The sequence below is a fragment of the Camelus ferus genome, chromosome 15 (genome assembly GCF_009834535.1).
Source record: "Camelus ferus isolate YT-003-E chromosome 15, BCGSAC_Cfer_1.0, whole genome shotgun sequence".
Taxonomy (NCBI): domain Eukaryota; kingdom Metazoa; phylum Chordata; class Mammalia; order Artiodactyla; family Camelidae; genus Camelus; species Camelus ferus.
In genome coordinates this window covers 9,650,290-9,676,523 of record NC_045710.1, presented here as the reverse complement: position 1 = coordinate 9,676,523, position 26,234 = coordinate 9,650,290, and the positions used below count along the sequence as shown (strand labels likewise).

The window sequence follows — 26,234 nt, the reverse complement described above, 5'->3', positions numbered from 1 at the left end:
ACATAGAATTTGATGGGAGGGTTTTGTTATGTGATACTGAGAGCAGCTTATGGAAAGTTTACTACTTTTTAGCTACTGTGTTAGGTGCTTTTCTTGGAGATGTTTTTCAATTCGTTGCTCACAAACACATTAGATGGTTTTATTATTCCCATATTGTTGATGACGATAGACTAACGTCCACTGGTGGAGTGTGGGTGTAAATTCCAGCGTTCCCGTTGTAAAGCCTTTATTCTTAAGCACTACGTTGAATAGCCTTTCATATACAAATGGGCTTCATACTGTACATTGGAACCAGTACAGATCCAGAAAGGTCATTTAAATTTTTTAGTTTTATTTTATATTCATTTACAAGAAAAATACATGCATCACAGCAGTCTTTCCTAAAGTTCCTTCAATGATAAGGCTTACATGGGATGAATGTTAGACATCCAGATTTCGCTGATGGAGAATCTAACTCGGTAGGGAGCCTGTGTTACTGATTTTTAAAAAGTTTAAAAGACTCCATTAAAACAGGGGTCCCTCCAGATGATTCTTGTTCCACAGGAAGTCTCGGAAATTCTACTGAGTATACCTGGTTCTTTTTGTATGAGGAGCCCTTCTGATGCCTTTAGCATCTCAACAGCTGTTGACTCCTCCCCAGTCTTGGCTTTTCCTGAGCCCTTCTTGCTCGGACCAGTTTTGAGTTAAATTTTGTATATGGTACAAAGACGTATAGATTGAATGCCATCTTTTGGCTAATGGATATCTAATTTTCCCAGCACCATTTGTTGATAAGGCTATCCTTTCTCCACTGAATTGCTTTTTATTTTTTAAAAGAGCTTTATTTTATTGAGCTATAATTTACATACTACACAGGTCAGCCATGTAAAGTATACAACTCAATGGTTTTAGTATATTCACAGTATTTTCTATCACCACACTGAAATTTGGAACATTTTTCTTATCCTGGAAAGAAACCCTCTACCCATGAAGTAGTCCCTTTTCAGTAGCCACTCCCCTGACCCTAGGTTGTTTGTGTCTTTCAAGGACTTTGTCTATTTTATCTTAATTGTTGAATTTATTGGCATAAAAGTATTTTAACATTATTTATTTTTACCTATTAAACTACTAATATCTATAGAACTGATTAGAGATTATTGATATTGGTAATTTCTATCTTTTTTTCCCTTAATTTACTAGTCTGGATTAGGGTGTCAATTTTATTAGTCTTCTTAAGGGACTAGATTTTGGTTACATTGATTGGCTCTATTGTTTTTCTGTTTTCAGTTTCATTGATATCATTCTGATTGCTATCATTTCCTTTCCCCCACTTTCTTTGTATTTAATCTGCTTATTTTTTAGGTTTGTAAGGTAGAAATGGAGGTCACTGATTTCAGACCTTATTCTTTTCTCATGTAGATGTTTAGTGCTATAAATTTTCCCCGAAGTACTGCTTTATCAGCGTACTGTACATACATAGCATACATTTGGATACTTCGTGTTTCTATTTTTATTCCCTTCAAAATACTTTAAAATTATCCTTTTGATTTATTACTTTATGCATAGGGTATTTACAAGTATGTTGCTTAGTTTCCAAATATTTGGTGACTTTTAGAGCCATCTTTTAGCTTTTGATTTCTCATTTGAATCCATTTGTTATGAGGACATCCTTTGTATGACTTGAATCTTTTAAACTTTGTTGAAATTTGTCTTATTGCTCAGATTGTGGTCTTCCCTGGTCCATGTTTCAGGTGCACTTGGAAAATATGTGTGTTGCACCATGGTTGGGTAGCATGTTCCATAAATGCTAATTAGGTTGAGTTGTTTGGAGTTGTTTTCAATTCATTTATGTTTTCCTGATTCTCTGTTTATTTTTAATCAATTATCAATATATGAGTATTAAAATAACCAACTGTGTTTTTTTAGACATCCACATGTGGATTTGTCTATTTGTCCTTGTAATTCTATAAATTTTCCCTTCATATATTTTGAGTCTCTTATCAAGAACATAAATGTTTAGGATTGTTAAGTACTCTTGATGAATTTATCCCCTTTTTCCTGTTTCATTTTGAATAGTTACGGTTGCTATGTCATTGCAGTTTCTTCCATAACATCTAACATGCTGTTAAGCCCATCCAGTGCATTGAAAAAAATCTCAGATACAGTTTTAATTTCTAGAATTTTGATTTGAATATCATTAATATTATTCCTGTCTCTAACATTTTGGACATATGGAATACAGTGATGATAATAATTACTCTAATGTCTTTGTATGCAAATTCTAGCATGTGTCAGTTACGGAAAGTTTCAATTCACTGGTCAGTTTAATCTTACGGGTCTTGTTTTCCTGCTTCTTTGCATGCCTGGTAGTTTTTGGATGCCAGCCATCATAATTTTACCTTGCTGGGTGTTGGATATTGTATACTTATAAATATTCTTGATTTTTACTGTGGGAATCACCTAAGTTACTTGAAAAGAGTGGACTCCTTTCAGGTCTTACTTTTAAGATTTGTTTGGTAGGACAGAGCAGTGTTTAGTCTAGGGCTAATTATTCTCCGATACTGAGTCAAGACCCTTATGAGTATCCTACCCAGTGTTCCATGAATTAGGAGGTGTTCCAATCTGGCTGGTGAGAATGAGCATTATTTTTGTCCTTTGTGAGCACTTAGTGCTGTTTCCTCCGTCCTTTCTGATGGTTCATTCCTTGAGGCAGTTTCCTCATACAGATGCACTGACCTGCTGAATGCTTGAAAAAGACTTCTGCAGATTTCCAGGTGTTATTGTGCAGTTCTGTCCTCTCTGGAATTCTGTTCTGTGAATGCCAGCTCCTCAGGTCTACCTGGATTCTCAGCTCCATCTCCTTAACTCAGAGAGTCAGTGAGGCTCTGCCTGGGTTGTCCCTTTCTGTACTACACCTAGAAACTTTCTCAAAGTGCCAACCTGGGGCAATCATAGGGCTCACCTCATTTATCTCCTGTCTCTCATGGTCCACTGTCCTTTGTTTCCTAATATCCAGTGTCTCAAGACTGTTATGTTATGTATTTTGTCTTTTTCTGTTGTTTTAATTATTAGGGTAAATCTAGTCCCTATTATTCCGATTTGACTGGAAGCAGAAGTCCCCATATACGAAATTTTGTAGGCATATTCATATGTGCATTTTTCTCTTGTGAGAGCTTCCACAGCTTCTATCAGATTTTGTAAAGGATGTGTAACCCTCTGTAGGAGCAAGAACCTCTCATTTATAGTAATTATCGTAGTCTTAAATTTCATTTAGTTCTCTAAATTTTTATAATAAATCTGTGTATTCCTTCACATATTTCTAAATTTTCTATAAATTTAAATTTTCACTAACTTATAAATACTGATATTTAAAAATAAACATTTTATACTCTTTTAAATGTATCAAATGCATTCTAAATGTCATAGTAGTTGGTACCCAGAATCCTCCATTTTAAAAACAGTGAGCAAGGTTTTCTTCAACAGTTGAAAATTTTACCTTGCTCCTCTTGCTCTTTGAATTCACCTTTCCATTCCATTTCTCTCGTAGGATGCTGTCCTCATGTAATGTATTTTATGCTTAAAGGCTTTTTATTACCCTACTGTGTCCAAGGTCACCAAGACAACCCCCAAGTTCAGTAATTCACTAGCAAGACTCACAGGACTCAGCATGTTGTCATAGTCACACGTGGGATTTGTTACAGTGAAAGCATTCAAAGCAAAATCAGCAAAGGGGGAAAAATGTATATGTGGTCAAGTCCAGAGGAAATTGGGCCCAAGCTTCCAGGAGTTCTTTCTCAGTGGAATCACACTGAGCTTACTTAACTCTTTCATCAGTGAGTTTTGACAACGTATGTGAAATATTATCAACAGGGAAGCTTATTAGAGATTCAGTGCCCAAGGTTTTAATTGGGGGCTGGTCATGTAGGGACCCTTTTTGTCCCCCAGGTTTACATTTTCATTTTGACTTAATCAATGGTTTATTTATTTTTTTTAAATTATGTATTTTGTATATAATTTAAAGGTTACTTTTCATTTACAATTATTGCAAAATATTGGTTATATTCCCCACGTCGTACAATACATCGCTGAGCTTAACTTACACCCAGTAGTTTGTACCTACCACTCTCCCACGCCTATATTGCTCCTCACCCTGACTGGTAACCACTGGTTTGTTCTCTACATCTGTGAGTCTGCTTTTTTTTCTTTTTGTTATATTCACTAGTTTGTTGTATTTTGTTAGGTTTCACATACAAGTGAAATTACGCAGTAGCGCTGCGTAGTGGTGACTATTCTTGCAGTCATCATGCATGTTGTCACCTCCATTCTCCCATGTCCCAAACAGACTTGCATCTACATATGCTGCAGCCGCCTCCTCACTCTGCATGAAACTTAGCAATGCTCACGTTCGACAAAAATATCCGGATTCAGTCTCACCTATAATTTTGAAAGATTTTGGGGAAATTTTGGGAAAATTGAGGAATTCGAAGGGAAAGGAAATCGCACATACTTCTGCTAACTTAACTGTTTAGTTTCCTCAATTGTAAAATGGGGATAATGATAGTGCCTACATCAGAGGGCTGCTGTAAGAACTAAGTCCTAACTCTTGTCATTATCCTGGTTCCCTTCTCTCCCCTCCCCTCTTCCCTCCTCATCCCCATTCCTCCAAGATGGCTTTCTGGAAAGCAGCAAGTGTTTACTCCCCTCTTCAGCATTCCTTTATGAAAACTATGAGGGCAACTGATACTCATACCACAAGGACTCACCTCTTCCAACAAAAATTGTCTTCCTAAGAGGAATTCTGAACCAGCCATTGGGAGAATCGCGTTTTCTCCATCTTCTTGCCCTGGGCGTTGATGGCCTCCTTCTGTGGGTCTTGAGGTGTCTTCTTGAAGTTGCTGCCATGAAGATGACCTGCTGGTTTTGGGAGGTTGGCCTCTGGATGATAACTTCTGTCAACCTCAAACACAGGCAATACGATCAGGAAAGTTATTTTGGTGATGGATTTGAAGGAAGGCCAGATTTTTTTCATTTTTTCAGAAACAATGTTAACTCATCTTGGATCCACCAAAAATCAGGACAGATATTTGTCACAAAGTGATCCTGTAATGAGTACTGACTGAATGAAACAACTCAGCATTTAGACCAACCTGTCTTCTTTCTTTCTCATAACTGATAAAAAGCTAAGGAGCTCCATTAGAATGGGACTCAAAAATGGTTTATCTATTCAACATGATAGTGGAGTACATTGGTGGAGGTATGACTCTCTTGCCAGTGTGCTGGAGTTCTAAATCAGGCTCCTACACATACTCTGTGCTTCAGTTTTCTCATCTTTAAAATGGGGATAATGTTTATCTCATAAGGTCATTTTGAGAATTAAATCAGTTAATATACAGAAGGTGTTTAGGACACTGCCTGGCATACAGGTAGCGCTCTATAAATGTTGGCTACTATTATTCATACAATGAACATTTCTAAATTGAATACCAACCACGTCTCATAAACTGTGCTGTCTGCTGGAGAATATGGAGATAGATGTGTTGCCACAGGCTGTGAGGCATTTGGACCTTCTCTGGGAGGCTGAGAAGTGGGTAGCAATGAGAAAGCACTGGGATGAAGTCTTGGCTAGAGCTGTGCGTAGAGCACCACGAGGGCACAGAAGGGAATTTGCAATCAGATATTGACTCTCCAGAAAAAACAAAAGCCAATGAATTCTTCTCCCCACAAATCTCTTATATTTACAGAGATGTAAATGTAACGTGGCAGATGATGACCTAAAAATTATATTCATTTCCCCCCAAGTTCACTTAGTCTTAGCAAATAGTGTAAAATAAAAGAAAACATTATTTCCAAAGCACTGACCTGGGAGCTGTCAATAAGGTAGAATTTTCAGGGCTACAAAGAAACAGTAGAGAATCAAACTCAAGAAGCAGTTTAGGGAACATAGTTTTCCTCCCAAGGGAAATGGTAGAAATTCTAGTGTGGACAAATAAATGTTTGGGTAAAAATCTAAGGTAACAGAAATATTAACAGCCTGGGGGAATTGGAGAAAGATTCTCCAGGAAGATTGTATTTGAATCTGGTCCTGAAGGGTAAGTGGAACATGTCAGATGGGAAAGCCACTCCAGGGACAGGAAGGAGCATGGACTGCAGCTTGGAATCATGGGAGATAAGTGTCTTGAGGGAATTCCAAGTAGCTCAACTTGGCAGCAGTACAGGGATTGTGACAGTAAGTGGTTAGCATTGTTTGGAGATGGAGGTTGAAGATAGGGCATGAAGGTCATATATGCTCTCTTAAGAAGCTTGAAGTGTAATCTAGAATCAGTGGGAAGGGCTGTAAGAAGGAGAGAGATTTGATCACACACTGGTTGAGGATGGATTGAAATTGCAAAATGGAAGGTGGTTGCAATGGTCAAAGAAAGGATCACATGGTCTCAAGCAGGGCAAGTGCTGTGCAGACTGGTACATTGTTGAGCTGATGCCACCAGAGGGTGATTCTCTGCTGTTGTAAGATGCTGTGGCTTTCCACAGCACATGTTAGTTTCCTAGTGTGATTACAGAGCTTACCTGCTGCCGGTGAACCTCAGTTAGAGCAAATAGGTATTATGTCTCATTTTTCAGATGAAGAAGCAGTTTCTTTAAGGTGAACTGACTTGTTCAAGGTCACAGAGTCAAAAGGTAGTGGTGGAGCAAGGACCAGAGCAGGTACCTGGAGCCCTTCTGCCGTGTCCGGTGCCACATGTACCCAGGGAGTTCATCACAGTTCCCTTCTTTTCTGTCACCCTGAAAGACGTGAAGCTGAAATCCTAAACCTGGACCACCCAGCCTCTCTCATGTCACTTCACCTTTCCTCCATGCCCCTGCCACCCCCAGTCTTCCTTTGTTCCTGATCCCTTTTATAAACTATGGAGCTTACTTTTCAGTTTCTACTGCTCTAGATCTTCTGGTCTGTCTGTGATCGTGGAGCCCCTATATTTTCTGACTTAGTAAGACCCCATTATTTCCTTAATATGGGGCCTTGTCTTCATTTTTAAGGGCAAGGCGTATAGCCTGTGTATTTCTTTGATTATATTTCAAAGTCATTCTCTGTGTATCATTGAGCCTCCTTTCCATAATTGTCTACTTTCTCAAAAGCCAAGCCCTATAAAAGTATTAAATTAATACCTACCTTTAAGAATAATTAAATGTGGAAGATTTATAACAGGTATCCATGTTCCATGGCTCCTAAAAGATTCTTTCCTCTTTCAGGTCTCCGCCCCTCATTTTTCATTCCTCTAAAAGAAATCTCAGGAATTGAATGATAAATTCGCTCCATTATTGCCACTTGGGCCCCCTTGGCTCCTTCCCTCTGCTGTTAAACTGCTCAGCCAGTTCCTTGGAGCCTCCCTGTCTGTTAGCAGATCAGCTTTGATGCCCCTAGCATTTGCTGTCAAAGGTTCTACTGATTTAGCATCAAATGTCAAAAGGAAAGTTAGCTATCATTAAATCCAGTCCTTTACAGATGGGAAAACAACGACTCCGAGAGTGGAAGTGACCTCCAAGGACACAGAGGAAGTGGGCTGTTGGAGGGGGGCAGAACCCAGGTCTGCAGCTCTTGGTCTGGGCTTTTTCATCCTGTCGCACCCTGGCTTCTGTCTCTACAAAGAAAATATTAATTTAAATGAAATGTGACTCTTGGGCAACCACAGGAATCAAGTGGAAGGTACAGTTCCTGACTTCACAGTCTGGCTCGGTGACAAGCTTAAAACACACGGCAAGTTCAAGGACAAGGCAACTTCATCACGTGCCAAGACCTGTTGGGAGAGTATGGAATAGTCTCAGGTGTGGAAGTTTAGATCGGTTTGGAGGAGACCGACCAGAGACTCCAGAATCAGCACGACATGGGTTTGGATTCATATGTGCTGTTTACCAAATAAGTAAACTCAGTGTGCCCCCTACTATCACGGAGCTTCAGGTTGCTCGTAGTGTGGAACAAATGAAGTAACAGATTCTGGGACTTAGCTGGCACTTGATAAACGGGAGCCGGGAAGGCTTCCTTGGTGGGAGGATGGAACAGGTACAAGGGCTGAGTTGTATTCCGTTGTGTTCTGTTGAGGGACAGAGTCAGCAGGCGGCGCTAGGGACTGGAGCCAGTGGGGCTGAGAAGACATGGATTTAGTGGGGAATCAGAGAGGAGCCCAGCCAGGCTGGCTGAAGAGGAGGTTTTGGAAGGGGGTCAAGGAGCATGGCTAGAAAGATGGGTAGAGATGGGATTGGAGAAGGATTGGAAGCTTCCCCAAGAAAGGCTTGAAATTCAATCCATCAATTCATATAATTTTAGAATGGAAGGGCCCGAGAGACAACCTAGTGCCCAGGCCCCCCAACTGAGCAGGGATGAGTACGGATTGTGGTCCCATTTTATTGCTTGGGGCTCTGAGTTTTAGGAAGGTAAAATATTCTGCCTTAGTGTTCCACCCCTGGCACCCAGGCACTGGTCCATGCCTGTCCCATCCATGGCACCGCATTGCTTTCCAGGAAGCATCGCCTCCCATGGTTGTATCTTCTGAGGCATCTGCTTTTTGTTAATTTTCATCCCTCTGTCTTTTACACCTCCCTCTGCCAACCGCCACCATCTCCAACAAAACCTGTTCCTCCTCCCGTCTCAGTTACTCACAGCACAGTCCATGCTGGGAGTCATTCTAGTGCAGACCCTCCCTTCCCCCAGTTCCCTGAAGGACTTAAATTTTAGGCAAGTCTAAAGCCTGGACATGCCAGGGGATGGAGCCCCTGGGAGACTGGTCTTCAGTGGACAGAGGTCCTCACTGGTTCTCTGCACCTGGAGAGGCGGGTGGCATAGCCACCACAGTCTGTAGGAAAGCTGGGGGTGGTCTAAACCACTCCATGCGACTGTGAGGTTCTCAGCTGGATCAGGTAGTCCCACCGTTAGCAGATCCCACGGTTGGGATCTGGAAGCCCAAGGGGGAAGTTTTCCCGTTCAACGTGGGCACTCCTGCGGGGGTGCTTGCTCTGTCCCAGGTTCTTAAGGTAGTTCTTGTATCCTTTACTAGCATGAATGTGGGTCCTTTCCCTGTGTCTGCTGCTGTCTTACTGACGACCCCATCTTCAATCATCTCCACTCTTACTGCCGCAGCCCTGACTTTCATCTTTCCTCTCCATCAAACTCATCTTGCTCAGGTCCAAACGGCCTCCCTGCCTCTGTGCTTGCTCCCTGCAGATTTTTGCTCTCACTGCAGCCACTGCAGTTCAGTTGAACAAACGTGTCCCGTCCATTGTCCCGGCTTCACCTCTCAGCTCCGGCCACACTAACCAGCGCCAGCCACTGACTGAGACACCCTTTCTCCTGCCTCCAGGCATTTGTCTAGGCTATTTCTTCTGCCCAGAACATGCTTCTCTGCTCATTCCCTCCCACTTTTGTCCCATTTTTTCTGGTTAACTGGTATCTCTCCATCATGATACAGCTTTAATATTGCATCTGGGCAGCTGGGTGACACTCTCCAGACAGGGTCAGTCGCTTCTAAGTGCGCACATCTCCTGGCGCTTAATATCCTGTTTACTTGACTTTTTTCTCTCTCAGGGCAGGGACTTCACTGCTGCTCATTATGTGTCCAGAGCCTGGCGTGTCGTGGGAACTCCATTAGCATTACTGGAATCGGTGAACTTTCTGTCAAGTTCTCTGCTGGGTGCCGGGTGTTTCTGACCTTGAAAATGCTCACTGCCTGAACACTTATCTTAAAACACAATTGTCCAGATCGCTTCTTGCTTTAACAGCTTGCATTATGGGCATCGTGGACACCAGGGTGGCATGTGAAATGCCCCGGACCTGGCAGGTCGAAGGAACCGGCTCCTCCTCTGTGTACTCAGAGCATTTTATACAGGCCTTCATTACAGCTCTCATCCCATTAGCCTCGGTTTTCTCTTTTATATGCTTTCTCTGACCAGGCCCCGAATTATCTCTGGGTTCCCCTTGCTTAGCACAGGCCCTGGAACTGAGTGGGTGCAAAACAAGTGTTTGCATGATTAAATTTCCAAAGAGGCAAAGGGAGAGGAAGGGGAAAAAACAATCTATGTCCTCTTGTTATGGACCAAATGTTTGTGTCCTCCCCAAATTTATGTATTGAAAGCCTGGCCTTGCCATGTGATGGTATTAGATGGTAGGCCCTTTGTGAGGTGACTATTAGGATTAGATGAGGTCGTGAGGCTGAAGCCCCCGTGGTGGGATTAGTACCCTTATAAGCATCACTAGAGAGCTGGCCTCCGCTCTCTGCCGTGTGAAGACACAGTGAGAAGTGGGCAGTCTGCGACCAGGAAAGAGGGTTCTCAACAGAACCTGACCACGCTGGTGCCCTGATCTCAAACTTCCAGCCTCCAGAACTCTGAGAAATGAATTTCTGTTGTTTGTAAGCCACCCAGTCTATGGTATTTTTTGTTACAGCATCTGTGCTGACTAAGACACCCCCCACATCTGTCATCTGAAAGGGTAAGAAATGAGAAAGATGGAGGCCCTGGAGGAGGGCTCTTGTCAAATCTCTCTGCTGACTTCATGCTGTCATCCACTCTGTGAGCACCAGGGGCTGGGAGCACCACCTTATGGGCTTTTCGTGCAGGAATTCTGGATCTCTGCTAAGATGCTGCTGTTATTGGGGTGTCAGGTTCCTGGAACAAGGCAGGAAGTTGAGGGGGATGCCCTGGGCTGGGCTCAGTGGGGATGGCTGGCAGAGACAGGGTCCTTTCTGAGGGGCAAAGAAAGTGAGGAGGGGTGGCTCTTAACATCGAGAGTTAAAGAAGATCAGAGAGGAAAAATGTTTAATCCGTATTTTCACTTCTCCCACCAATGCAATGAAGACATTTTCCTCCCATCTGAATTCCTTGGACATCTAAGATGTATGGGGACCAGAGGCAGATAGCAAAATTATTTTTGAAAAACACAAAAGTTTCATTGTCAGGCAATCTAGATTCAAAAGCATCCCTGGGAGGAGTTTGACACGTGTATGCAACTCTACCTACCGCGAGGTCAGTTACATAATGACTTAACTTCATCCATAAAATGAGACTATTGCTAACTACCTCCTAGAGCGGCTCTGAGAATTAAACGTAAGAGACGATGTCAAGACTTACTTTCATGTCTATCACAGAGGAAGTGTTCAATAAAAGGGAGCTTCATTCCTGTCTAATGAGGATTTCAGAGTTCTTATATTAAATAAATAAACATCAGACTTTGGGGAAAATGTAAACCCCTGGTTTAATGAGCTGGATAGGCTAAAAGTTCCCTTCCATTGGGCTGACGTGATCCCTGAGTGCATAACTCTTGGAACTTCGTGCTGATCCCAAGCTCAGATTTGCTTTACTGGTATAATTTAGAAATGAGAAAACAAATCCATCAAGACTTCCCAAGGGACGTCCAGCAGATAAACTGCCCCAACCACAAAGTCCATGGAAGCTGGTGATGGTGGGAGTGGGAGGGAGCAAGTAGAACAGGGCTTTGGTTGTGCCAAGTGGCTGTAAGGCAGGAAGGGACTGGAGAGTGTGGTATGGTTTGTGCCATTTCTGGACCACTCCCTGCCCCATCTGCTCAACTCAATGGTCAAATAGGAAATATTTTCCTACCTAATTCCTATCCTCTCTTTACTGTCAGTAGGCAATCTAGAGGATAAAACTCAAAAAGATGGAGGCAAAATGGTACAAATCTAAGTCTGCAATAGAATTAGAACCAGGATGGTGACCTGCGGAGTGTAGGTGGAACATTTTCTCTTAGCTGGGTCGAAGGTGAGCCCCTCTGGCTCCAGTAGACACCAATCAAAAATAAATTTCCTTTCCCCAAACCCTCAGGGACCTTATGCAAGAAGAAGAGGAGCTACTTCTTCAAGGGCTACAGAAACAAAGCTTCTAAAATTCTCCCTGCTCGATACAGTTAATGACAACTCAGACATTGTATTCCACAACTGTGTCTGCATCTTTACTGGGACAGTAATCAAAGGAGCAGTATATTCTTCTTTTCCTTTTTGTTCATGTAGGAATCCCAGGTCAAGGGTCACCTTTATGAGAAGATCTTCCCTGATCCGGTGCCCCCTCCCTCCCCCACCCAGCCTCAGCCTGGCGCACCACCCTGTCCTCCAAGTCGCACCTTCTTACCGCCGTCTTAGAGCCTGCCATGCAGGTCTGTACCCACCTGCTATATGCCCTGCTAGAGGAAGCATCCTCCCAGACAGGGCAAGGTTTCATTCAGTAACTCCATAGGAAGTGAGCCCATATCTCTGAAAACCACCCAGACCTGGGTTGAAGCCCCAGCTCTGCTGGTGACTAGCCGTGTGAGCTGGTGCGCGTCCATTCCTTCTTGGAGCCGAGTTTTGCCAGTGGTGCCGCGGAGAGACTTGTGCTGAGCTTTCAGAGCTGGGGTGAGGATTAAATGAGATACTGTGTCTGAAACACTCGTACTGTATGCAATTTAGAGAAGGATTAGAAACTTTTTTTTTTTTTTTGGTTGAATGAATAGATAATCCACCCCCACGGCTGCCTGGACAAATAGGAGGCACTTTGTATAGCAGCAAGATGCCCCCCTTGGGACTTGATAGAATGGCTCCTGCAGCCTGTTGGCTGTGCTTTAAAGGAGTACACATGGTGTTTTCTCAAACTGTATTTGAAGATAGCTTACATCCAGTTATAAGATAAGTAAGTTCTGGAATCGAATGTACCTCATGGTGACTGCAGTTAATAACACGGTACTGTATACCGTGAGGTGAGTTGATCTTAAAGTTGAGTAGATCTTAAAAGTTCTTACCTTACACACACACAAAAAGTTTGCTGTGTGAGGTGATGGATGTGTTAACTGATCTTATTGGGGGTAATCATAGTGCAATAGACACATATATCAAGTCATGTTGGACATCTTGTGTGTATTACACAATGTTATATGTTAATTATATCTCAATAAGGCTAGAAAAAAAGTAAGAAAAAAGAAAATAGCTTACTTTGAGTTACTCTTGGAATATTTGAAAAATAATTAAAAAAAAATTAGAAGTGACCGTGTAAGAGACATTGTGAGTAAGAAAAATAAATTCATCCCCACTACTTCCATTAAAATAAATAAATAAATGAAACAAATAAACCTAATTTCCTTCCCTCCCTCCAAGAAAAAATAGAAAAGTAAATTACTAAGAATCTGAACACTTAGGTTTAAATTCTGACCCTGACATTTTGGGAGCTTGGGGAAAGCACACCTCATATTGAAGATGCAATTTCCACAGATGTTAAATGGAGTTGAAGGTCATTAATTAATTAACTAATTACATGAAGATGTCTTGAGTGTTTACTATGTCAGGAACTGCACTAATTACCACGGGTTAAGGGGGATGCATTAATACATCTAGATTACCCTGAATATTTCCTTCCAAATATTAGATTCTGTAATTCTGTGAATTCTCTAGGTTGACATTGCAGTGGGATTCTGTAGCTCTTAGGAACAGTAGCTAATTTTATAGCAGACAGAGTCATTATTTGCCACTAAAGAATGTTTCTAGCCTCTGGGATAAAGTGAGGCTCCAATGTGCAACTATGCAACAAATTGCTAAGAAATTCTATTGTTAGTGGCTTTTTCAGCTCTGCTCTTGCGTGGAATGCAGGAACTTGAGTGTCTCCGATACAGGTAGCGTAAGGCTGGTTACGAGGTGTCTGGCGATCCTTCATTCTGAGGGGTTTGGTGAGCCATCGAGAGTCTGAGTAGGACCATGACTAGAAGCTCTGCTGTAGGGAGATTCATTTGACAAGTTATGCACGTGCTTCCAAGCTTGGAGGGCGAGAGCCTGGTGAATATGCTAATAGTCTTATGCCAAATATGAGTAAGGAGGACTCGTGTCTTCATTAGCCATCGTAAAACCCTTAAGGAGACCCGCCCTTGAGTTCCTTTTGTTGAGCGTGGTGTTTTCAGAGAAGAAGGCAGCTCTGCTGAGAGATTCCTGGCTCTGGACTTTCACAGCAGGAAGAGCTAGGTCTTAACTGTTCATTACTGGGCTTGAGATTCCAAAGAAAAGGATCGTATCTCTAATTACACTTTCAGCATAACTGGAAATCATTTTCCCCTGCCATGACTTGAACCCCTGCTGTGTGCCCGGGCCGGGCGGACCAGACTATCATCCCTTCCGTTCTCTGGTCCTCAGTTTCTCCATGTGTCAGTAGACGGTTTGGACTTCAGCTCTGATGTTCCCCCATTTCCCTGTGGGAAGTGGGACTCTGGGTCCCTTAGGTACAGCTGGCAGTTCCTAAACTCTGGGGGAAAAAAAAAAAAGAAAAAAGGCAGTTCTGCCTGGAGCAGCAAAGTCATCTTGGTTTTAGCTTCAACTCTCTAAGGAACTTTTGGAAAAATCACCTCTCCTTTTTGGGCCTCAGTTTCTACAGGGTAAAGTAAGGGGTTTGGAAGACACTTTGATGTTTGGTGATTTGGGGTCTGGAATATCTGAGAAGCTGCTGGAAAGGTTCCCAACTAGCCTGAGAGAAATAGCAGACTTGCCAATTGGATAAAAAAAAAGCAAAGGCCGTTGCAGCCCATTTTCAAACCAGGGAGAGCCTTTCCTCTTTCCTCTGTGGGTGTTATGTTTGCATTTTGAAGATTAAGCAAAGAAAGCAGGGACCAGAACAAACGAGGATGTGGAAGGGCCTTGAAAGGCTCGATCCACAGTCTGATAACAATTCATGGCTGGAAATAAGAGACCAAGTCCTAAGACAAAATCAGCAGAAAATCTCCACAATCAGATAGTCCGTCGCTATGACAGTTGAGTTTGAAGTCTCTGAATTGCGCACAGTCCTCCGGGGGAGCGGGTGACAGTGCAGCGGCGGCACGAACAGCAATTACCCTGTTTTCTGGGCTCCAGGAAGTATTTTGAGCCCGTCAGCAAAGCATCCATCTGCTCTGCCTTCCTCCTTCCTAAAAAGTGCATCTGCAGGAAAGCCCAGGGCCGAAGGCCAGGAGAGCTGTGCTCCCGGTTCCTTTGCACACTTAGGTGAGGGGCAGCAATTCTGATAAAGAGCTCCCTGCTCTTGCCTGGAGTAGCCATGCAAGAAGGAGCAAATGCATTTTTAAGCTCGCAGAGGTCCACGTGTAGCTGTCCTGCTGAAATACCGTGCATCCTGCCTGCAGGGCTCTGGCGGGGAGCGAAGCGGGCTTGTCATTCTCCAAGCGCCCCCTGAGGCATTTGTGCAAACACAGGCCATGTGGAATTTCCATGGGTGCCTGGACTGTCGTGGGGAGTGTAGCCACCTACTAAGTGGGTTGTGAGTCTTCCCAGACTTTCCCTTGGCCCTTTACTCCATTCGGGAAGGTTTTATTAGATGCTTCCTATGTGACAAGTACGCCCCTTCCCCACTCACTCTCCATCCCTTTTAGAATGTAAGTTCCAGGAGAGCAAATATTTTGTCAATTTTGTTCACGGATGAGTATCAATTGTCTATAAAAATGCCTGGCATGTAGTAGACTGTTACACGTATTTAGCCGGACTGGGCCAGGGCCTGGCGATATTAACATAAGTGGAGGATTTATCCTTCTCTTGGGGAGCTGGCCATATAGTGAGGGAGTCAGAGTGCAGACAGATATTTATTGCAATGTGTTAGTCGTGGCACAGAGGTATGTGTGTGAGAGGCGTGAGGATTCTGGACTTCCCTGGGAGTTTTAGACTTTCCCCCCAGTGTCGTGTTCAATTCCGGGCACCATTCATCAGGACCCGCCCTGACAGTTCAGAGCAGGTTCCCAGGGAGGGCCCTGTCTCTGGACGGCTGTGGGAGGTATTGTGTTGAAGACGGAGAAGGAAGGCTCAGGTAGAAGTGGGCGTCACCGCAAACCTGACCAGCTGGTGAGCAGAGGAGGGCTGACAGTTCTGGTGTGTGGCTCCCGCAGGTAGCACCAGGGCCGGCTGCAGGAATCATCCGGTTTGCACATCTTCTTTCAGTGGAAGTGAGCTCTTTCTAGCAATCAGATCTCTAAGGTAGCAAGTCACCTTTTATAGGAGGTCTGAGCAGCAGCTGGAGGTGTGGTGGGAGGGATTCACGCACTCGAGAAGATGGAGCTGGACCAGAGACTGCAGACTTAGTTCCCCGTACACTCGTTCTGTGGGGCCTGTCCATCTGTCCCGCTGCTGCAGGGGACCAGAGGCTGAAGGGCACGGCATGCTCTGGCATGTATTAGGGTACGATTTCTTTTGAGCCAAAGAGTCTTCTGATTTTTTTTTTTTCTTTTTAATTACTGCACATTTCCTTCCAAACTCCTATGACCCACGATAAAGCTGACTTTTAAAACCATGTTAGCATTTTGCATTGGTTTACAGAATGTTAGGGCTGGGAGGGACCTTTGACATAATCTTCAAAAATGATTCTTAACCTTTTGGACATCTCTCACCTGCTTTAAAATGTCACAGAAGCTGTTTCCTGGGAAAATGCACAAACATCCTTACAGGGGAACGCCCATTCAAGGATCCTCCCGTAGTCTGTGGACCTCAGGGTGAGACTCCCTGATTTAGTCTCACCCCAAACCTTGTAGATGGGGAACTGGAGACCAGGAGGCTGCACTGAGGGGTGGGGGTAGGAAAGCCCAGAGGACCTGGAATCAGGGGGTCTTTAATTCAAGTCCTAGCTCTGCCTTTCAGAGATGTGCTCTTGGGTGCTTTGGAATACTAAAGAAGGGCTTTGTGTGGTCGGCAATGAGAGAATGACTAAAATATTATAAAGCGTGCCTTTTCGAGTCTTCCTGAAATAGAGAGGGGGAGAGAGAAGTGATAAAACAGGCCACAGAAGCAGCGATGGAGAAGCTGGATGGACGAGAATTTGGAGAGGGGAGCAGAAGCCCAGCTGTCAGGGTCCAACAGCTTGTGTTGGAACCACCAGCTTCCAGCCAAGCCAGGGCAGCATGGCAGGTCCACAGCAGGGTCCTGGTCCTGAAGGCACCCAATCCTTCCAGGACTCCTAGACTTCTAGCCTCACATTATTATGGGATGGTCTATACCTATGGTGAGGAAATGAAACCTTGCCTACTTAATAGGGACTAGAGGTGTTAAGGCAACTGTGAGGTGTCACGACACCCACCATTGACAGGATAAGGTGAGGGTTTGTATGAACAGTTGCTGCCCTGGGTTGACGTTGCTGCTTCCTTGGTTATGCCGAGCTGAGAGGCTTCCACTGAACAACAGTTTCTTAATCTCTACTTCACTCCAATGGCTTCAGAAGTGATGACTGCCTGGAAAAGGGTCTCAAAGCTAAGAGGGCAGCACAGTTAACGCCATGGACCTTCATTTCTTTGTGTATGTAATACAGCTAATCACAACGGCATTGCTTACAGCTGTAGCCAGGTGTTCAAGAAGGTTATTTGGGTGCAATCACTCTGTAAACTGGGAGTCAGGATGGGGATAGTCCCGTCTTGTCGTTCATGGCCAGGGCAGGAGGGAGTCTGGTGTTCTTCATACTTTGCATGTAAATCGCAGCTGAGCTTCTAGAGAAATATCTTGCTGTTCTTCGTCTGCATACTGTTTATGTCTGCTGTTGCACGGAGATTTGGAGATCTCATTTCAAACGAGACTGATCAGGTTTCAAATGTCTGACACTCATTAGCAGAGCAACTGTTGTGAAGGCGTTTAATTTCCTTCCACTGCAGTTTCCTCATGGGCATAAAAATACCAGCTTCAAAGAGTAATGTCCTCCCGTCCTGCCCCATGGATACCCGGTGAACCCCCAGAGAAGGAGGCTTGTTCAGCCAAGACCCCCTTCGCTGCCACCACCTCCCTGCCTTTTCTTTCTGTATTTATTTTTAACGCTAAGTCTGGTATGTATTAAGGTTTGTCTATTGCTAGTAGCTTTTTCTTGAAAGTTAATTCACATGCTTTATAATACTTAATTTTATGGTTCTTTGCCCACAGCGTTGAGTCCTTTGTCCATCGTTGCTTGGAACTGCATTCCTAGTGTCCCTGGAAGACAGTCTCCCCAGCAGGACCCTCGTCCCTCATCCACCGGGTTGCCCACACTTGCTGGACGCTGGTTATGGCCTTGGCCCATAAGAGCCCTGGGATCCGTTTCTCATCAATGATCAGCTCCTTCCTGGCAGGTTTCACTCTGCCTTCTTTCCTTCTTTCCTCGTCTCTCTCCAGCACATCTCTCCCCGCACTGTTGCCTCAATCACAGCCTTCCATCTGCCCCAAAGTTCTTGGCTGAAGATGAGACCAAACAAAGAACATGGACACAACTGGCCTTATTGGGTTGGTGGCTGGGATCACTGAGTCCTGGTGTGGTCACAGGTGGCTTTAAGATGAGGTGAGCTGCTGCCTTCATATTCCTTCTCCCTCATTTTTCGTAGAACCCTGATGTGATGGTGAATGGACCGATATTTCACCTAAGTTTGAATCCTTCTTTGTTCGACCCAGATTGGCTCTTATAGATAAGGTAGACAAACCTGGCTTAGGTATGAGGATGCTCTAATTTACTGATAAATCCAATTGTAATCACAATTTCTAAGCCTTTACTTCTCCATTTCTCATTCCCCCAAAACTAAAGGATACAAATATCCATGTATGATTTTGGTTGGCATTGAGTCAGTTTGTGTCAGTGGAATTTATTTATCTTTACAGGAAGAGTACAGAAAGCCTTCAACCTATCACCTAAACAGTGCCATAATTCTGCTATGGCTTCTCCTGCTCAGTGTTTATTTTGGTGAGGGTGTCTCACATTTACTTTCTCACATTTATTTTTGGTGCAGTTTTGTATGTGTTGACGTACACGTTAGATGTAGATATTTTAATTCTTCTGATTGTTTTAGTACAAACAACCTGGAAATACGTCCAGGCTGGCATTCTCTGGAGTTGTCTTGGGAGATGAGATGAGATGCTGCAGCCATTTATTTGTGCTTTTCTATTTTGATGAGGTTGAATTGGCCAGTGTTTTACTGAGAACAGACTCCTACTTGGTGCCCTGCTCCAGACTGGCACCCAGGGGGAGGGGAAGAGAGAATTCTAGCTACAGAAGTGGGCATGGTGGGGAACCTGGAGCAGGAAGAGCATATGCAAGATTCTCAGCAGCGAAACCCTAAACTAGGAGACACATTTCCAGCAAGTAGGATGGTGGGGTTTAACTTGTTATAATGGGCATTGAAACAGGGTACTGCTCAAAGTGGGAGGATTAGTGGCATAAAAGACTTATACAACTGCCCAGGAAAACCATGACAGTATCCACAATGAGCCCGTGTTGTCTTTCGTTCCTAAGTATAATTGGAAAACAAAGGATCATCAGTTTGAGGCAAACCCAATGGCATGAAAAAGGGCCCAGATGACAGGGAAAGACAAGTATCATATGCTATCACTTATATGTGGAATCTGAAAAACAAAAACTGATACAGATTCTGTTTACAAACCCCAAACAGACTCACAGACATAGAAAACAAATTATGGTTACCAAAGGGGAAAGGAGGAGAGGGATAAATTATGGGCTGGGGATTAACAGACATTGTAAATCAACTACAGTCCAATATATTAATTTTCTTAAACTGCAAAGAAGAAAAAGGATCCAGATGACCAACAGAGCAAATTCAAACAGCATCAAGACACTTAAACACAGACAACCCCCTATGTATTATTTTTAAATTTGAGAGCATGTTGTATCAATATAATCCGAAAAGGCCAATATAAAAAATTAGCAGTCAGCAAATAAAAACTAGACATGGAAAATTAAAAACATATGATGCTGAAATCAAAATGTCAATGGGTAGTATAGCCTGAATAGTGACGTCAGCACAACTAACTGGTCACAAAGATGAAGCCTAGGACGTCGTGTAGATGGACAGAGGTGGAAACCAGGTGAAGCAAATACAGACACATGAAGGATAAAGCCAGGGGTTCAACATCCATCCAATTGTACTTCTGGAAGGAGAAAACAAAAGTAATGCAGGAAATGAAGTAATCAAAGAAATAAATGGAAGATTATTTTCTGAGCTGAGGAGTCAAATCTTCACATGGAAAGGCACACTGAGGGCTGAGCTGGATTAATCAGAAAAGGTAAATCCCAGATTAATGAAAAATATATATTTCAGAAATCCTAGGACCGAGAGAAAATCTTTTGGGCTGTAAAAGAGAAAAACACATGTTATCAACAAAGAACATCGATTGTTTTCATTAGCAGCTTTGGGGGCAATAAATAGAACTGTCTTTAAAATTCAGAGGGAAAGTGGTTTGGATATAAAATTCTGTCTAGATAAACCATCAATTGGGTTAAAGCCAAAATAAAACACTTCTAGACATATATTATTTCAATTTTCGTCTCACATATCCTACATGAAAAAAATTACTTTAGGAGATAGTTTAGCAGAATAAAAAAGGAATCCACGAAAGAGGATGATATAGGGTATAAAAAAAGAGGGTATTGGCTCACAGCCTGAGTGAAGGAAGAAAGTTACAAGGAAATGAAAAGAGGTTTCATTAGGCTTGGAAAATTCTCTTTTGTACAACATAGGACTTTTTTTCTTTATGGGTCGAACTATATGACTTGATTATCTTTTTGAATGAACCTATAGACTCAGTATGGAAGACTTACAGAAGTCAGAAGAAGGAGTAAGTATTATAAGCTTTCCCAAAGTATAAATAACACTTCACACGGGGGCCGTTAGATGAGGGTGGCTCCGACGCCTTACACAGCGAATCAAAACCCAAGCCAGAGTCCACGCAGTGGAACTGAACGACAACCAATCAGAGAGCCAGGGAGGCCCTCCCAAATGAGGCGGCTGAGCGAGCCGCTGCCAGTCACGTCACCTCCTTGCTCTGCTTCTGTGTCTGCCCTGCGAAGGCCTCTTGCCCAGCTCCCGCGGGTGGACAGCCCCTGTTTTGGTCTGGCGCGGCCTTAATCGGGTAGATGTTTGCTCGGACACACTCTTCAACATTTTACTGTGCCTCGGTTTTCCTTTTAACACTGGTGAAAGCAAAGAGGAAGAGGAGGGAGGGGGTGCTGGGGTTTGTGTAACAGTGTGAACTTCTTTCCGCGCCGTTGAGAGCGGCCGCCCGCGGGGGGCGGGACGGGGTGTGGAGGCGGCGGGTCAATTTCACTTTCCTTATCGCTCTGATGGTACAAACACTGTTTTAATACAAAACAAGTCGGCCTTTCCTTTCATAAAATCCAGGGCTGGTGGTCTGCTAGACCCTGGAGTTTAAGTTTCCCCGGGCACCTCATTATTTATAATCAGATAGCTTTATATGTCTCTCCCATATTTGGACCCCTCAGAAACCAGCTGTTTTTTTTCCCCCCAGTGATGAGAAATACCCCCAAGTCAGACCACGCCTTCGAATGATTTTCCTTCCCCATGGATAGCTGTGAATATTCTACAAACAAGACTTTTAAAAGCGAAATACTTTTTATTTCTAGTAGCTAAAAATTGAGCTGCAAGGCCAGTGGTAGGATTTCTAACATTGGGATGAAAACAATTGCAAAGCAGCCTCATGTCGTTAAGGAGATTTTCACAAACGTGGAGGTGTTGGGAAAACAGCTCTTGCATTACTGCTCCTTCTCCCTGAATTCCATCAACTCCGCTCACCTTGGACATCCTTCAGGAAGTGATGCTCACGCCAGTTTTGCTATGGCCCTCCCACGCAGGCAAGATCACTCTTTTTTTTTTTTTTTTAAGTGGGTCATTTATTCAGGATGCCAGAAAAAAAAAAAAAAAAGGAATCAGCAAGCTAATGAGTTATCTCTGTGCTTTGCATACGGACTGGAAGATTAATCTTTGTTAAGTGCTTGTTTAATGTTACGGTTAATAATTAGTTACCTCGTCGTCCTGGCCCATCCATCATTTTATTGAACTGTGGGGTTTATGTTTTTGTGCTTTTCCTCCACTCTTAAAGGTGGTTGCTTATCTTTGTTTAAGGTTGACTTTGGATGAAAGAAATCTGGATGGTTATTGAGAGAACTGTTGATGCTTAAGGGTTACATTTCAACGCAAAATATTTTTGTTTCTTGCTGTTTCAGTGAAGGTATCTGTTGATGAAGAGGGGAAGGAGAGAGTGACAAGAGCATTGGTTTGGAAATCAGGCGTGAGTCCCAGACTAGCCAGTTGGCACCGTGTACTTTGGTGCGATAACTTAACCTCTTTGGGCCTCAGTCTCCTCCTGTGTAGAGTGTGAGGATTGTACTGGAAGTCCACAAAAAACTGCTCCAGCTTTCACACTTTATAATTGTGTATGATAAGCCAGGAATAAAGCTCCTTCTTAGAAGCATCTTTCTTTTGGCAAAAAACAGCTGGCAGGTAGCTGCCTGTCTTAACCATCTTCAGTAGAATAGTAGTTCGACTTCTGCAGTATCTCCAGCCTCCACTAAACAGGCCTTTTTGCATTATCAGAAGTCACTATAGAAACCGCGTTGGCAGTACCTATTGTAAGGAGCCTTGAACATTTTCAGGGCTTTGGAAAACACAAACGAAAAGGAGGCGGAGGAATAAACAGGGGCTGTTGCTGTAACTGCCCTCCCTTTCAGCAGTCTCGCCACAGCCTCAGCGTTATTTAAAGTCCCAAGTGTTCCTGCAGTGCCTTTCAGGTGCATCAGGGATGCAGTTCAGGAAGTAGCATTCAGAAAACTAGCTGATGCTCTGGTCGTATGGAGGCCTTCAATATTATGCAAACCTGGGCGAGTCCTATAAACGCCCTGCTTCAGTTTGGTCTTTTCTGAAAAGTAAAGGAAAGGGAAGCAGACTGTGCAAAGCAGGGGCTGGAAGATGGGTTCTTCTACCTCCGCTGACTCAGTCACTGACCAGCTGTGCGTCTCAGTGTCCTCACCTGGGAAACAGGTTAGATGACACGAGAGTAATCTTTTAAAAAAATAGACCAGATGAGGGGAGGCAGAGCTCATGCTCAGAATGCACGAGGTTGGGTTCCATCCCCAGTACCTACAGTAAATAAATCAATAAACCATATGCCCTCCTGCCCCCCAAATTAAAAAAAAATTTTTTTGTTTTCCACTATTTATTTATTTACTTATTGAAGTATAGCAAATTTACAATGTTCATTTCTAGTGTACAGCATAGTGATTCATTTATACATATATGTTCCTTTCCATGTTTGTAAGTGAAAGTTTTTTTAAAAATTTTTTTGAGTTATAGTCATTTTACAATGTTGTGTCAAATTCCAGTGTAGAGCACAATTTTTCAGTTATACATGAACATACATACATTCACTGTCACATTCTCTTTCTCTGTGAGCCACAAGATTCTGTTTTCCCTGTGCTGCACAGTACAATCTTGTTTATCTATTCTACATTTTGAAATCCCAGTCTGTCCCTTCCCACCCCCCACCCCCTTGGCAACCACAAGTTTGTATTCTATGTCTATGAGTCTGTTTCTGTTTCTGTTTTGTATGTATGTATGTATGTATGTATGTATGTATGTATGTATTTATTTATTTATTTGTTTATTTATTTATTTATTTAAGATTCCATATATGAGTGATCTCATATGGTATTTTTCTTTCTCTTTCTGGCTTACTTCACTTAGAATGACATTCTCCAGAAGCATCCATGTTGCTGCAAATGGCGTTATGTTGTCGGTTTTTATGGCTGAATGGTATTTCATTGTATAAATATACCACATCTTCTTTATCCAGTCATCTGTTGATGGACATTTAGGCTGTTTCCATGTCTTGGCTGTTGTAAATAGTGCTGCTATGAACATTGGGGTGCAGGTGAAGTAGGATTCCTTCTAGATATATGCCCGGGAGCTGGATTCCTGGGTCACATGATAGGTCTATTCCTACTCTTTTGAGGAATCTCCATACTGTTTTCCACAGTGGCTGCACCAAACTACATTCCCACCAGCAGTGTAGGAGGGTTCCCTTTTCTCCACAGCCTCTCCAGCATTTGTCATTTGTGGACTTTTGAATGATGGCCATATTCTGACTGGTGTGAGGTGATACCTCATGGTAGTTCTGATTTGCATTTCTCTGATAACTAGTGATATTGAGCATTTTTTCATGTATCTATTGATCATTTGTATTTCTTCCTTGGAGAATTGCTTATTTAGGTCTTCTGCCCATTTTTGGATTGGGTTGTTTGTTTTTTTCTTATTAAGTCAGATGATCTGCTTAAATATTCTGGAGATCAAGCCTTTGTCAGTTTCATTTGCAAAAATTTTCTCCCATTCCTTAGGTTGTCGTTTTGTTTTACTTATGGTTTCCTTTGCTGTGCAGAAGCTTATAAGTTTCATTAGGTCCCATTTGTTTATTCTTGCTTTTATTTCTATTGCTTGGGTAGACTGCCCTAGGAGAACATTTTTGAGATGTATGTCAGATAATGTTTTGCCTATATTTTCCTCTAGGAGGTTTATTGTACCTTTTCTTATGTTTAAGTCTTTGATCCATTTTGAGTTTATTTTTGAGTATGATGTAAGGGAGTGTTCTAGCTTCACTGATTTACATGCTGCTGTCCTAAATTTTTTTTTTTAAATTAAAGAGACCAAAACCCACTGTTTTGGGAGCCCTGATACAAGAAACAGTGGAGCTGGTAAGTTGGTCATTAGTGGGGGGACCCTGGATGTCTGCCTGTCATTCTGGCTCCTTTTTTTCTCCCCTACCACACAGGGTCAGGATTAGAAAAGAAATTATGCATTCAGGGGATTAGTCACTAATGAGATCTGTTGCTCTTTGGGATGTGTTGGTAAAGTGTCCAGTGTCAAAGCCTGGCCAGATGTCCTATGCTGACAACATGTAAGTGTTCAGGTTTATTGTCCATTCAGGAGTCATTGGCAAGAATCACACACAGGCTTCTGGACAGGGTTTCAACCAGTTTATTGAACAGGTGAGACCCAGGAGGGTGCAAGCAGGAAACTACTGTATCTGATTTTGTCCCTCCACCCTGTTCAATTGGTCATCACTTCCCAGGCTTGGATGATTTCGCTGGCATGCCTGGTCCATAGCTTTTTCAGTCATTCTCAGGTATAGGAGCAGCCTGACTTCCAGATACTAAAAAAGTCCATTCCCATCTAGATCAAAAGGTATATCGCTCATCCTGCTCCATGCTCCATGCTCTTAGCTTCTGGCCGCCTATACAATTTCACAGCATGATGTGGGTAAGCACAGCCTTGTCTGTTTCTCACCCTTCCTCCATCTTCCTCTTCTCATCCTCCGCCCTCATTTCTGTGCTGCTTCTGTGCTTTTCAGGATTAGAGTGAAGGATAGCGAGAGAGGAAAAGGGGAAAGCCCCGTGTGACTGGCAGTTTTGAAGTCTGGAATCAGATCTGCTGTAGAGCCCTCGCTATGCATGTTCCCCTTTGCTGATTTTCTCCCGTGGGGATATTCACATATTCACCTTATCCTGCCCTCCAGAGAATCCCTGATCCAGGCAATGTGCTCACAGGCAAACTTCTGTCTCCCCCAGCTGCTGCTCCAGTGGTTCACCCCACAAAGCCTCTGTCTTCTCGGGGCTCCCTGCTCTTCTGGGAAGTCCTCTTGGTGAGATCTTTTCAAGATGGCACAACTCGGGCGTTAGAAAACCTGTCCCTTTGCCCCTCCTCCAGAGAAAGTGCAGATCGCTCCCATTGAAAACAATCTCGCTCCAGTCTCTGTCTGCAGGGCAGCTCCACTTAACCTCTCACCTCCAGGCTTTTCTAGAAGAGACTCAGGCACCAGACTCTGTGCCCCACCTAACTTCAGGGGCCAGGAGCCTAGTTCTCCCAACAATGCTCTTTACCAAGTTCCTCTTCAGGAGCAGCGCAGGATGAAGCTAGGAATTTCTGCTCAGCAAACACCCAACTCTGGGATGACCCGAAGGTCAAGAAGTAAATTCACTGAAGCTTTGCTTCCTTCAGTTTCAGACACGGGTGGGGAGCAAGCCCCATGGGAAGGAGAGGCATGGTGGCACAGTGCTCTAGGTGGTCAGTTTACTTCAAAGAAACTTTTACTCTGATCAATGTCCTTTGAATTTCTCTCTCTCTCTCTCTCTCTCTTTTTCATAAGCTAGAGGTGTCAGACAAAGAGACAAGGTGAGGGTTGTAGAACTGATTTTACTGTCTCATGGCAAGACCTACAAGGATAGTCCAAAGCTTCTCTTTAAAACGTGTGGGTGTTTGTTGTCTTTTTTTTTTTTTTTAACATTGGAACTTTAACAGAAAGTCAAAACCAAAGAAAAGTCCCATTTAACACCTGCTCTACAAAGAACTGAAAAATCAAAATTTCACTTTAATGGTAAGTCCTTGTCATCATGAGGAAAATTGCTGACCCTGGGAATGTCAGTGACCACTTTCATGTGTAATTCTGACGTGCGTTAACAGATCT

At 43.3% G+C, this 26,234-nt stretch overlaps 1 long non-coding RNA gene across 1 annotated transcript in view; it reads left to right on the top strand.

Moving 5' to 3' along the window:
• Nucleotides 1-26,234, top strand: part of LOC116668895 — a 286,311-nt gene that overhangs the window by 147,439 nt on the left and 112,638 nt on the right. The gene's annotated exons all lie outside the window — the stretch shown is intronic.